Source organism: Cervus elaphus, chromosome 19, assembly GCF_910594005.1.
Source record: "Cervus elaphus chromosome 19, mCerEla1.1, whole genome shotgun sequence".
Classification (NCBI taxonomy): domain Eukaryota; kingdom Metazoa; phylum Chordata; class Mammalia; order Artiodactyla; family Cervidae; genus Cervus; species Cervus elaphus.
In genome coordinates, this window is record NC_057833.1 from 73,755,048 (window position 1) to 73,769,584 (window position 14,537).

Below are 14,537 nucleotides of genomic sequence, written 5' to 3' on the forward strand. Positions count from 1 at the left end.
GGGCACAAATGGGAAGGTGGGATGGTCAGCTAACCCCGATCTTGTGTGTCTCTTCCCCCCACCTGTCCGGCCACAGTGGCCTCCGTGGTCCCCAGACTCCAGCAGACACGCAGGGTACCCCAGACCCCATGCTGGCAGTTCGCTCTGATCACCCGCTGGGGGCTCCGAAGCAGACAAGTAGGATGTGGTGGGGCATGGACCCCACTGGGCCCTCCCTCAGTGAGTGGTGGGGTCACACCCCAGAGTGTGGGATGCACAGAGGGCCCGCGGAGACAACCAGTTCAGTGACGGTCACTGTCGCACTCCTCGTCCTCCCCCACCTCACCCTCCCTCACATCCTTCCTCCCCTTTTGGAGACTGAGAAAAAATCCCGTCTGCACCCAAGTCTTGCACACACCTGTCCTAAGACGGGGCCTGATCGGTATCACAAAGGAGGTATGCTGCCCACGGCCTGGCCCCTAAAAGTCAGTGACCCACTGATTACATAAATGCTATATGTTTAGTGTGCTGACCAGGAACTTGGCTAGCTCAGAAAATCACACATAATAAATGCTTTTTTTTTGAACTTTACTTTCCAGGGGGAGGAGGGGGGGGTCATACCAAGCGGCAAGTTGGATCTTAGTTCCCCTACCAGGCCCCCTGCAGTGGAAGCAAGGATTCCTAACCACTGGACTGCCAAGGAAGTCCCCGAATGCTTTGTTTTGAACATCAAGAGTGTTTGAGTCAGTCAGTCAGTTCAGTCGCTCAGTCGTGTCCGACTCTTTGTGACCCCATGAACCGCAGCAAGCCAGGTCTCCCTGTCCAACACCAACTCCCAGAGTCCACCCAAACCCATGTCCATTGTGTTGCTGATGCCATCCAACCATCTCATCCTCTGTCATCTCCGTCTCCTGCCTTCAATCTTTTCCAGCATCAGGGTCTTTTCAAATGAGTCAGCTCTCCACATCAGGTGGCCAAAGGATTCAAGTTTCAGCTTCAACATCAGTCCCTCCAATGAACACCCAGGACCCGTCTCCTTTAGGATGGACTGGTTGGATCTCCTTGCAGTCCAAGGGACTCTCAAGAGTCTTCTCCAACACCACAGTTCAAAAGCATCAATTCTTCGGCACTCAGCTTTCTTTATAGTCCAACTCTTACATCCATACATGACTACTGGAAAAACCATAGCCTTGACTAGATGGACCTTTGATGGCAAAGTAATGTCTCTGCTTTTTAATATGCTATCTAGGTTGGTCATAACTTTCCTTCCAAGGAGCAGCTGTCTTTTAATTTCATGGCTGCAATCACCATATGCAGTGATTTTGGAGCCCAGAAAAATAAAGTCTGTCAGTGTTTCCACTGTTTCCCCATCTATTAGCCATGAAGTGATGGAACCAGATGCCATGATCTTAGTTTTCTGAATGTTGAGCTTTAAGCCAACTTTTTCTCTCTCCTCTTTCACTTTCTACTTACTAAATAGGAAACCCATTTTCTCCCTGAATCTTTTAATGAAAGTTTGAGGACCATGACCCTGAAGAAGGCTTGACTGCCCCGAGGCCTCGGCCAGCTGTCACTGACTGGCCAGGCCAGGAGCCCCAGACCAAAACTGACAGAAGGCAACCGAGCTGGGCCCACCTGGTGCGGGTGGCGAGCTTGCCAGCGTCTCTCTGCCCTGTTCTGGCCGCAGCTGGCACAGAGGCCCCAGGTGAGTAAGGGGCTCACCACTGTCTCTGGCCTGGCCCCCAGGGCTGCTTCTCCAGGCCCAGCGGCCCCCTCTGGCCCCAGGCTCCTTTTCGCCCCTACCCTCCCTTCGCAGAGAGTTCTACAGACTCTGGCAGCCTGACAAGATAGCAAGGGTGGGGGCAAGATATGCCATCCTCCCAGAAAACTCAGACCGAGCGTGTTTTCTTCGAGGCCACTGTGTGGAGGAAAGGAATAGACGTTGTTTAAGACACAGCCTCGTGCCAAGAGACACAGAGAGAAAGCTGGCCCTTTGGTAAGAGGGGCCTTTACTCTCCTCTGCATCCACAGCAGAACCAGCACTAAAGAAATTACACTCACAGCAGAACAAGATGACCAGAAAGTGGAACTGAGGGAGACGTTGCCGGTGCCATCTCAGGGACGGAACCACTTCTCCACGTGGCCCTGGAACATTCTTAGACATGACAACACGATGAGCCACAGAGAGATTCAATAATTTCCAAACTGTAGGAAAAGACAAGATTTTCTGATCATAGTGCAATAATACCAGAAATTGATGGGCTTCCCAGGTGGCATTAGTGGTAAAGAACCTGCCTGCCAATGCAGGAGACATTAAGAGACATGAGTCTGATCCCTGGGTTGGGAAGATCCCCTGGAGGAGGAAACGGCTACCCACTCCAGTATTCTTGCCTGGGAAATCCCACGGACAGAGGAGCCTGGCGGACTACAATCCACAGGGTCACAAAGAGTCAGACACAGCTGAAGCACCTTAGCACACACGTACCAGAAATTGATAACAAAATAAGGAAACAGAAACCACAGCAACTGCTGCACACAAGCCTTCCTCCAGCAGCTGTCGCTAACTGCTGTAACTTCCCGGAGGGTCCTGGGCCGACGGGCCCCTCGCTTTTCAAATTCTTCATCAGCCGGTTTGCTCAGGACTCACTTCCACAAGTGGAGGTTCAGCCCTGGGCCGCCGGGCTCTTAAAGCTCCCTCGAGACAGCTGTCCTGAGAACACAGGTGCTGGGAGGCCATGCACATTGGGAAGACAGCCAACTGACACCCCAGGGCCTGTCACGGCCTCTGCCGTGGATGCTGCCAGGCCAGGTGTGCTCAGGCCCAGCCGCCCTCCAGCCTGGGCTGGCTGCACAGACAACGTACTGGCGCTGACCTCGTCAAGCTGCAGAGCCGGTCAGCACGGCATGGGTATGGGTAAACAACTGACTCTGCTTTAGGCCACTGTTAGCAGGGTCCTGATCCCTTGCAGCTAATGCCACGAGTCACGGACCCTGGAGAGGGACAACTAAGTGCTCAGACAAAGTGCTACCCACTGGGCTTGAGTGCAGAGCCTGGCTCACCAGTGCCCCGAGGTGACATAAGGGCACTCCGGGCCATGCTGGTCACTGCAAAGTCCTGCAAGAGAGGCTGGACTCAGATCAGAGGGGCCTTCACATCTGAAGGCAGAGACAGCACTTCCTGGGACGATCCTCCCTCCTGGCTGGGGAGCTGCGGCCCAAATCCATTATCTGGTGCCTTGCTGGGTTGCCAGAACCAGATCCTGCAGCCTGAGCAAGGCTGGGACACGCTGGGAGCCGTGGGGGTGGGGGGACGGGAAACCCACCCATGGGGGTTATTGATGCTTTGGTGCCTTTGCGTGGGAAATGGGCCACACAGCAGCCTCGGCCCTCACAGCCTGAGGTCTGTCCTGGTGCCATGAACATGTGCAGTCTCTGAACCCACTGGGCAGACAACCATGAGACAAGAGAAGCTGGTGACAAAGCTCGGGGCAGCAGTATTTGTCCCAGGAGGGGTGAATGGGGGTCAAAGGGAAGGTGGGCGGGAGGTGAAGCTGATGCCGGTTCCAGGGCCCCTGGGGCCCTGGGGGAGAGACTCAGGATCAATCTTCCCAATACTGCCCAGGACCTGGCCAGAGCTGAGGTCATGCATTTTTAAGCGGCCATTAGTCTAGGCCACTCTCTAAGTGAGTTGTGTGGCCACAGAGGCTCCAGCCGGATGGCAGAAAGGCCCTGGGGTGGCTGCAGAAGGTGGTGACCCCTCCACCCACGAAAGCCTGCAGGCAGGGTCCTGGCGTGCCCACCAAGAGCTGGCTACTGTGCTCATCCTTGCTCTGGCTGTGTCCCCAGATGACCCCTCAATCTTCGCTGGAAAGTCTGAGAGGAGCGCTGGGCCAGTTGAGTCCCCCAGATGAATTCAACTTCAGTCCCTCAACTAACTAGTCTCACTTCCTGTACATTTGTTAATTCTTTTTTTTTTTTCCTCTTTCTTTTTTATGTTTTAAATTATGAAATTATAATAACACATTTACAGGAGACTTGGAAAATACAGAACAAAGTTACATATGGCTCCACTATATATTGTTACATTTGTTCATTCTTAATTCTGCATTTTTAAAGTAAATGAAACCACCTGTTGCTTAGTCTTGGGGTCCTCAATTCCCCTTGACTGAACCCAGCATTAGTTATGAGATAGTTCCCTGAATTAAATGACCATGGTTCTAGCGCCCTGACCTGTGCCCTCAGCAAGGGTCTGTTTCTGTTCCTGGACCCCAAGTCACTGGTAATCGGCCTGTCCTGAATTGGACCCAGGATCTGTCCATGAGCAGGTGACTGACCCTGGGAGACAAAAGGGCTTGTGTCCGAGGCCGTGGGACTTTCAGGACAGTCTCAGGATCACTGGGATGGCCAGTCACACAAAGGAGGCAGAGCCACAGGCATTCTGGCCACTGACCTGGCCACGTGACAAGTTTACTGTGCTGAGGACTAGGCACGGGGTGCGGATGGGACCCTGAGACCCGGGAGGGAAAATCTTACTAGACCAGCCCGCAAACCTTGAACTAACTCCCCCCAGCTCTGGGCCGGCAGAGTAGCCTCCCTCTCACTTACAAGGGGAGCATCCCCCTTTCCCTGGAGACCTACAGGGGCCCCACCTGAGTCAGGTGTCACAGGTGACACCAGTCCCTCATTCCAGAACAGTCAGGAGAGAGCCAGGCCTGAGCTTGGCCTGAGCAAAGGAACGTGGGCTCTGTTCACTTTAGTGCAGGGTCTGGATCCTAAGAGGGCTTCCCAGGTGGTGCTAGTGGTAAAGAACCCGCTTGCCAATGCAGAAGATGTAAGAGATACAGGTCGGATCCCTGGGTGGGGAAGATCCCCTGGAGGAGGGCATAACAACCCACTCCAGTATTCTTGCCTGGAGAATCCCATGGACAGAGGAGCCTGGGGACTAAGTTCATGGGGTAGGGTTGCATAGAATCAGATATGACTGAAGCGACTTAGCATGACTGGCTCCTAGGAAGGCACGGTCTTTGGGGGACTGGATGGTGGGGGTCAGATGGTGGTGCAGAGTGTAAGGCCAGGCAAGGAAGAGAGTGTGAGCATGGGTGCTGAGCCCCAGAACTCGGGATCCCTGATGCACTGGGCGGGTGTCTGGGTGACCCTGATGAGCTGTGAAGGGGCCGGAAGTGGGGTGTGGCCACGGTGACTCACTGTAACCCATGGAGATGCCGGCACTGCCTGGCCAGGGTGTGGAGGAGGGGTGGGAGGCTCAGGGGGTGGAGACTTGGAGCAGATGCACCTGTGTGGTCAGAGAGTCCTCCCTCTGACCAGTGTCCTAGGAAGGCCAGAAGTCCCCCGCTCTCCACTAAGCAGAGGCCAGGCACCAGCGTGGCCACCACCACTGCACAGGCGCTCCGGCGGCCACACTCCACGGCTAGTGTCATGGTCCAGGATGCGGACACCAAGCTGGGCCCCCGGGGGTAGCGGGAAGGGCCCCCCTGGGTTGTAGTGTGATGCCAGTCCTTCTGGCTCAGGGAACTAGACCCTGTTCCAGTTTCTGGGTCCTGGCAGGTCCTGAGGACTCAGCACCGACATCGGGTGTGACTGGAACTGCCCCTCCCGAGCTGGGGCTCTCAAACCACTGTCATACGGTTGGGTGGGTGCAACAGCCTCTGTCCTGGGATGGATACGGGACATTTGGGTTCAAGCCCAGGGATGAGGAAGTTACCCAGACTGTGGTCCAGACCTTCCTGTCACCTCTGTCATCCTGACGCCTCCCCCTCAGTCTCCCTTTGGCCACTTGGGGGTGTCCCCTAAGTCCTAAGATGCTACCAGGGGGGCAGCCTAGATCCGATTCGTGAGTGGCTCAGCCTGATATGATAGTGCAAAGGAACATACACGCTGCTGCACCCCAGCCCACACAGGTGGCCCCGAGGGCCCATGAGCAGAGATTACAGAGGTCATGGTGCCCTGCCTTGGGATGGACGGACAGGTGGCTCGAGGGCCGGCCACAAGAGGACTTCTGGGCAGTGACGAATGGCCTGGGAGCACCAGATCAGAGCCAGAACCAGAAGGTCTGGGGGAAAGGCCTTGGTACACTGCCTTAGGGAACGTGGATGGGCCTAAGGGGGTGGCCCAAAGTGTGTGCATCTTTGTGTCCCACCTACATCCACAGAGAACATCCTCACAGAGGACAACAGGTGGCCAGATGGCCCATGGGCAGGTGTCAGCATCTCATTCACCGGCCACTTTCAAGGCGACTCCCACTCCAGCTCTCCAAGGGTGATGCGGCCGAATGTCCAAACTGCCCGCAGAAGGCTGTGCTGCTGAGTCTGTGACAAGGGTTCCTTTCTCAAGGAGCTCAACCAGCTAGCTGGGGGCAGACTGGTGACAGGAGACCCCCATCCTCCCTGGAGGGGGCAGACTGGTGACAGGAGACCCCCATCCTCCCTGGAGGGGGCAGACTGGTGACAGGAGACCCCCACCCTCACTGGAGGTGGCAGCGAGTCATCACCACCAGAGATGATGTCGGCTCCAGCCAGGGGCTTGCTCCCTGGACCCCAGGACCTGAGCCCACACTGTTCTCCAAGGGTCCTTGCAGTGCCCAGTCCATGCTCAGGCGACCTCACACATCACAGCCACAGACTGGGGACTCACATCTTAGCAGAAGAGCTGTGGCCACAGAGACCACCGCTCTGTCACTGGTTCCCCACACTGCTGGGAGCCCAGCCTCAGAAAACCCCTGAGTGGGTCTAAGGCCCAGTGTCCTCAGGGGTGAGGTGTTAGCTCCAGGACACGGTCTATGTGTTTAGCCAACAGCAGAATGTACAGTAATCTCCCCTCATAATCAGACTCCCCACGGGGAGGGGTGGAGTTGGCTCCTCTCCCCATTAATTCCAGAAACCACCTGCAAAATGTGTGCTTCTTATGCCTGCAAACTTAGATCCTGTTGGACTAGTGGCTCTGGTTTGGGGAAAATGTAGGAGATGCTCCATGGGGGATACACTAAGTTCTGCACAGAAATAAAGCTATGGACACCTAAGGTCACTTCGCACCCCTTATACCAATGGCTTCGTAATCCAAGAAAGGAGGTACCTCCCTGGAGAGCTGCTTGGTCCTGACTGTGCTGGGTGAAGAGGAGTATTTCCAGGATTGAAGACTCTTTGGGGCTTAGCCCTTCATGGTTTTGTTCATCCAGGATGTTTCAAGTATTGAAAGAGGATCAAAAGCATGGGGCAGGAACATGATACTATGTGAAAAAGGGGAGCGATATGCTTTTTTAAAAACACAGTGATAAAAATGTAAAATTTAAGATTAAGACTCAGTGGATGGGTGCACTTCCCTGGTGGTCCAGTGGTTAAGCATTGGTCTGCCAAAGCAGCGGGCCCCAGTTCAATCTCTGGCCCAGGAAGATCCCACATGCCATGGAGCAAAAAACTCATGTGCCGTAGTTATTGAAGCCCATGCACTCTAGAGCCTGTGCTCAGCAACAAGAGAAGCCACTGCAATGAGAAGCCCTTGCTCACCACAACCAGAGAAAACCTGCATGCAGCAACAAAGACCCAGTACAACCAAAAGTGAATAAATAAATAATTTTTAAAAAAGACTTAATGGACAGTTTAGAGAGCAGATTAGATGTGGCTGCTGAAAGAATGTGCCAACTGGCAGATGGACAGAATTGCCCATAATGCCATGCAGAGAGACACAGAGGTGGGGCACAGGAAAGAGGGTCTGAGACCTGGGGATGGAAAGGCAGGTACAGCACATACCTGGCTGGAGTTATAGAGGGAACCCAAGAAGGAACAGGGCAAAGACAAAATGTGAAGCACAATCATGGTTGAGAAATTTCTAGAACTGATGAAAGACCGTATTCTCAGAGGCAGGGGGCAAATCAGACCTCAAGCCAGATAAAAATAAATTCAAGCTCAAATATTCTAGTGCGTCTACAGACAGAGAAGACAAAGAGGAGGAAGGATTTCTGAACAGGCAGAGAGAAAGGCCGAATTCGCAGCCATGGATGAGATCTTGTCCACAGACCTCCGAGCAAGAGGAGTGGAAATTTTCTGAAAATACTGAGAGAAAGCAATGATGGCTTATGACTAGTCACACAGCCAAACTTCATTTCAAAACCAGGATAAGACAAAGACATTTGCAGAAAAGCTAAAGTTGTTTACCACCAACAGACCCACTCGAGGAAGTGCCCAAAAGTTTATTCTGAGAACAATGAGCCTAGCAGAGGGGTTCCAAGATGGAAGAGGGCTATCAAGCCCAGAAGTTCAGACATGGGGAATCCAGGCAAATGGGAACTCTCTGTGAAAATGGCAATGGTGACATTGGGGGTTAAAATGAGAAAGAATTGCAGGTTCTGGGAAATATTTGAGGGTGGTCGGGAGTTGGGGGCACAGATGTGAACACTGCCCTAGGCCCATGCACTGTAGGAAGGAAAGTGAAAAATGTCCATGATCTCAGGGGTCATTACTTTAAGAAAGAATGTTAATGGAAGCAACTTAAATGTCCATTGACAGGTGAATAGATAAAGAAGATGTGGTACATGTAAACAATGGGATATTACTCAGCCATTAAAAAGAATGAAACAGTGCCATTTGTAGCAGCATGGGTGAGCCTAGAGATTATCACACAAGTAAGTCAGAGGAGAAAGACAAATATCATATGATATCACTAATGTGCATGCTAAGTCGCTTCAGCCATGCCCAGCTCTTTGTGACCTCATGGAGTGTAGCCCATAGGCTACACATAGCTGCTCTGTCCATGTGATTCTCTAGGCAAGAATACTGGAGCAGGTTGCCACTTCCTCCTCCAGGGGAATCTTCCTGATCCAGGGATCAAACCTATGTCTCCTATGTCTTCTGAACTGGCAGGTGGATTCTTCACCACTAGTGCCACCTGGGAATATAGGTGAAATCTAAAATATGACATAAGTGGGGGACTTCCCTGGGGGTCCAGTGGTTAAGAATCTGCCTTGCAATGCAGGGGACAGGGATTCGATCCCTGGCTGGGGAACCAAGATCCCACATGCTGAAGAGCAGCTAAATCTGTGTGATGGAACCGAGGAGCCCCCAACAGAAGGTCCGGCATGAAGCAATCCAGATTCCTCGTGCCACATCTAAGACCTGAAGCAGCCAAATCAATGCAATCAATAAATACTTAAAATAAAATAAAACACAGCACAAATGGACTTATCTTCGAAACAGAAACAGACTCACATATACAGAGGACAGGCTTGTGGTGGCCAAGGGGTGGGGAGTAGGGGAGAGATGGACTGGAGTTTGAAGCCAGTAGATGATACTATTATATAGAGAACAGATAAACAACAAGGTCCTACAGTATAGCACAGGGAACTATTAGGTTGGTACAAAAGTAACTGCAGTTTCAGATCGTGAATTTTAAATCATTATAACTCGGCTCGAACACATCTTTACTAATCAAAATAGGAAACATTCTCAGTTCGTGTATGGCTGAAGCCTAGCTTGAAGGATTTTGGGCATTACCTTGTTAGCATGTGAAATGAGCACAATTCTATGGTAGTTTGAGCAGATGGAAATAAATAAGTATATAGAGGTTTGGTCTGTCTAGTCAAGGCTATGGTTTTTCCAGTAGTCATGTGTGGATGTGAGAATTGGACTATAAAGAAAGCTGAGTGCTGAAGAATTGATGCTTTTGAACTGTGGTGTTGGAGAAGACTCTTGAGAGTCCCTTGGACTGCAAGGAGATCCAACCAGTCTATCCTAAAGGAGATCAGTCCTGGGTGTTCATTGAAAGGACTGATGTTGAAGCTGAAACTCGAATCCTTTGGCCACCTGATGCGGAGAGCTGACTCATCTGAAAAGACCCTGATGCTGGGAAAGATTGAGGGCAGGAGGAGAAGAGGACAACAGAGGATGAGATGGTTGGATGGCATCACTGACTCGATGGACATGGGTTTGGGTGGACTCCGGGAGTTGGTGATGGACAGGGAGGCCTGGCGTGCTGCGGTTCATGAGGTCACAAAGAACTGCAGCACACCAGGCTTCCTGTCCCTCACCAACTCCCGGAGCTTGCTGAAACTCATGTCCATCGAGTCGGTAATGCCATTCAACCGCCTCACTCTCTGTCGTCCCCTTCTCCTCCTGCCTTCAATCTTTCCCAGCTTCAGGGTCTTTTCTGATGAGTTGACTCTTCGCATCAGGTGGCCTAAGTATTGGAGCTTTAGCATCAGTCCTTATCTGTTTAGGTTATGGATATTTCTCCCTGCAATCTTGATTCCAGCTTGTGCTTCATCCAGCCTGGCATTTTGCATGATGTACTCTGCACATAAGTTAAACAAGCAGGGTGACAATATACAGCCTTGACTACTCCTTTCCCAATTTGGAACCAGTCCATTGTTCCATGTCTGGCTCTAACTTTTGCTTCTTGACCTGCATGCAGGTTTCTCAGGAGGCAGGTAAGGTGGTCTGGTATTCCCATGTCTGGAAGAATTTTCCAGTTTGTGGTGATCCACACAGTCAAAGGCTTTAGTGTAGTCAATGAAGCAGAAGTAGATGTTTTTCTGGAACTCTCTTGCTTTTTTGATAATCCAGTGGATGTTGGCAATTTGATCTCTGGTTTCTCTGCCTTTTCTAAATCCAGCTTGAACATCAGGAAGTTCTCACTTCATGTACTATTGAAGCCTGGCTTGGAGAATTTTGAGCATTACTTTGCTAGCGTGTGAGATGAGTACAACTCTGCAGTAGTTTGAACATTCTTTGGTATTGCCTTTCTTTGGGATTGGAATGAAAACTAACCTTTTCCAGTCCTGTGGCCACTGCTGAGTTTTCCAAATTTGCTGGCATATTGAGTGCAGCACTTTCACAGCATCATCTTTTAGGATTTGAAATAGCTCAGCTGGAATTCCATCACCTCCACCAGCTTTGTTCATAGTGGTGCTTCCTAAGGGCCACTTAACTTCGTATTCCAGGATGTCTGGCTCCAGGTGAGTGATCACACCATAATGGTTATTTGTGTCATGAAGATCTTTTTTGTATAGTTCTTCTGTGTATTCTTGCCACCTTTACTTAATATCTTCTGCTTCCGTTAGGTCCGTTCCATGTCTGTCCTTTATTGTGCCCATCTTTGCATGAAATGTTCTCTTGGTATCTCTAATTTTATTGGAGAGATTTCTAGTCTTTTCCATTCTATTGTTTTCCTCTGTTTCTTTGCATTCATCACTTATTTAGGAAGGCTTTCTTGTCTCTCCTTGCTATTCTCTGGAACTCTGCATTCAGATGGGTATATGTTTCCTTTTCTCCTTTGCCTTTAGCTTCTTTTCTTTTCTCAGCTATTTGTAAGGCCTTCTCAGACAACCATTTTGCCTTTTTGCATTTCTTTTTCTTGGGGATGGTTTTGATCACCACCTCCTATACTATGTTACGAACTTCCATCTGATGGTGAAGGGAATGGCCAATCACTTCAGTATTCTTGCCTTGAGAACCCCATAAACAGAATGAAAAGGCAAAAAGATATGACTCTTCTGGTTAGTGGTAGCTTATTAGTTCCGTGTTCCTTACTAGCACTTCCTGTCATAAAATAACTCATGCAAATGGTTACTATGGTGCCTGGCCAGGGTGGGCGGTTTCAGTCAGTGTGCTTCCCCTAACAATCCCAATCCGTCCATCTCTTCATATCTAGAAAAGCACTAAATCACTTCTTGGTGTCATCAGCTCCTCGTGACTAGCAGAGAACCTTTTGTAAAGTAAGTGCTTGATTGCACTGAACTCTCCCTTCACCAAAATCTTATATACTGACCTTCCCCCCTACCTCTTCATATTGACCTTCCCCACTACCTCTTTGGAGCAGTGTCTCAGAGCTCTCTGAGGTGCTGTCTCCCGGGCTGCAGTCCTCATTTTGCCCCAAGTAAAACTCCACTCTCAAGTCTCATGTTGTACATTTTCTGGATGACAGTTGCTTTGTTGGTGGTGCTCTGTTTTCACTTCAGCATTTTTTCCTTCGGAGAGTTCATCTTGGGGCTTCCTTTCCAAACAACCCCATCCCTCCCTCACCACCCATCCCCATTGCCTCCAGGCCTCAGAGAGAAGAACCCAGGGGTGAGTGACAGTTCTGATCAAGTGCTGCCTGGAGACTTCCAGTGTTACCACAGGACTCCCCTTGGAAATTCCCCGCCCCACCACCATTCGGCCTTGACCTTCCTAAGTTCCTTCCAGCAGCTTCTGTGCAGGTCAGCTTTCCTTTGCTCTCCAGTTCTCATGACCCCTGTTGCAGGAACTCCAGGCCCCTCCAGGCCACACCAGGGGAGAGCCAGCGTAATGGCCAGGGGATGGGGGCAGGGAGGTTGGCCCTTGTCCCCCAGCTCCTTCTGCAGGGTGCTGAGAACCATCCAGACCTTTCACTGAGGCTGATCTGATTCTGGCAGCTGCTGACAGCTTGGGGCCCTGCCCTGAGACAAAGTTGAAAGTTGAAAGTGTTAGTCACTCAGTCATGTCTGACTCTTTGCGACCCCATTGACTGTAGCCCGCCAGGCTCCACCATCCATGGGATTTTCCAGGCAAGAATACTGGAGTGGGTTGCCAGTTCCTTCTCCAGAGGCTCTTCCCGACTCAGGGATCTTCCTGACCCCGGGATCAAACCTGTGTCTCCCGCATTGCAGGCAGATGCTTTATCATCTGAGCTACCAAGGAAGAGAAACAACCCCACCTTAAAATGCTCAGCTCTGCCGGGAGAAAGTCCTGCCAGTTCCAGCTCCACCTGGTGCTAGACAGGTGACCCCTGGAGCCCCCTCAGGGCAGTTTGCTTAGGCAAATCCTCCTCCACCCTTACACGCAAACCTCTCCTGCCCAAAGGACCAGGGAGCAAATGTTCAGTGAGCCTCTCCATTCTCCCCACCCTGTACCCAGGGGAGGTCAGGGCCTACCACAGTGAAATGAAATATTTTCCTGCCATATCAGTAAAGGAGGATGTCACAGCCATCAGTGAGTTCAGGCCTCCAAATGTGAATTTCTGAGCCCAGAGGGTGCCCAAATGGGAAGACAATGCCTGCGATCCAGCAGCTGTCAGCTGCTGCCACTCCCTTCAGTGAACCGACTGGTGAACCAGAAACGAAGTTGTTGTTCCGTTAAGTTGTGTCTGACTTTTTGCGATCCCGTGAACTGTATCCTGCCAGGCTTCTCGGTCCATGGGTTTCTTCAGCCAAGAATACTGGAGTGGGTTGCCATTTCCTCGTCCAGGGGATCTTCCTGGACCAGGGGTGGAAGCTGGATCTCCTGCATTACAGGCAGACTGTTAAGTCTGAGTCGCCAGGGAAGCAGGAACAAGGAGCTAAGGAAGTAATAAAATCAACAAACAGGATGCTGGTCCCAGATAGATGAGGTATATAAGAAACACATGATTTCAGTAAGCCCAAATGCTTGCAAAGATAGGCTCAATAAAGGACAGAAACAGTATGGACCTAACAGAAGCAGAAGATACTAAGAAGAGGCGGCAAGAATACACAGAAAAACTATACAAAAAAGATTTTCATGACCCAGATAGTCATGATAGTATGATCACTCACCTAGAGCCAGACATCCTGAAATGCGAAGTCAGGTGGGCCTTAGGAAGCATCACTACAAACAAAGCTAGTGGAAGCGATGGAATTCCAGTTGAGCTATTTCAAATCCTAAAAGATGATGCTGTGAGAGTGCTGCAGCAAATCAATATGCCAGCAAATCTGGAAAACTCAGCAGTGGCCACAGGACTGGAAAAGGTCAGTTTTCACTCCAATACCAAAGAAACGCAATGTCAAAGAATGCTCAAACTACCACACAATTGCACTCATCTCACACACAAGTAAAGTAATGCTCAAAATTCTCCAAGCCAGGCTTCAACAGTACATGAACTGTGAACTTCCAGATGTTCAAGCTGGATTGAGAAAAGGCAAAGGAACCAGAGATCTAATTCCCAACATCCATTGGATTATTGAAAAAGCAAGAGAGCTCCAGAAAAACATCTATTTCTGTTTTATTGACTATGCCAAAACCTTTGACTGTGTGGATCACCACAAACTGTAGAAAATTCTTCAAGACATGGGAATACCAGACCACCTGACCTGCCTCTTGAGAAATCTGTACACAGGTCAGGAAGCAAGAGTTAGAACTGGACATGGAACAACAGACTGGTTCAAATCGGGAAAGGAGTACATCAAGGCAGTACATTGTCAACTGCTTATTTAACTTATATATAGAGTACATCATGAGAAATGCCAGGCTGGATGAAACATAAGCTGGAATTAAGACTGCAGGGAGAAATATCAATAACCTCAGATATTCAGATGACACCACCCTTATGGCAGAAAGTGAAGAACTAAAGAGCCTCTTGATGAACGTGAAAGAGGAGAGTGAAAAAGTTGGCTTAAAGCTCAGAAAACTAAGATCATGGCATCCGTTCCCATCATTTCATGACAGATAGATGGGGAAATAGTCAAAACACTGACATACTTTATTTTTTGGGGTTCCTAAATCACTGCAGATATTGACTGCAGCCGTGAAATTAAAAGACACTTGCTCCTTGGAAGAAAAGTTATGACCAATCTAGGC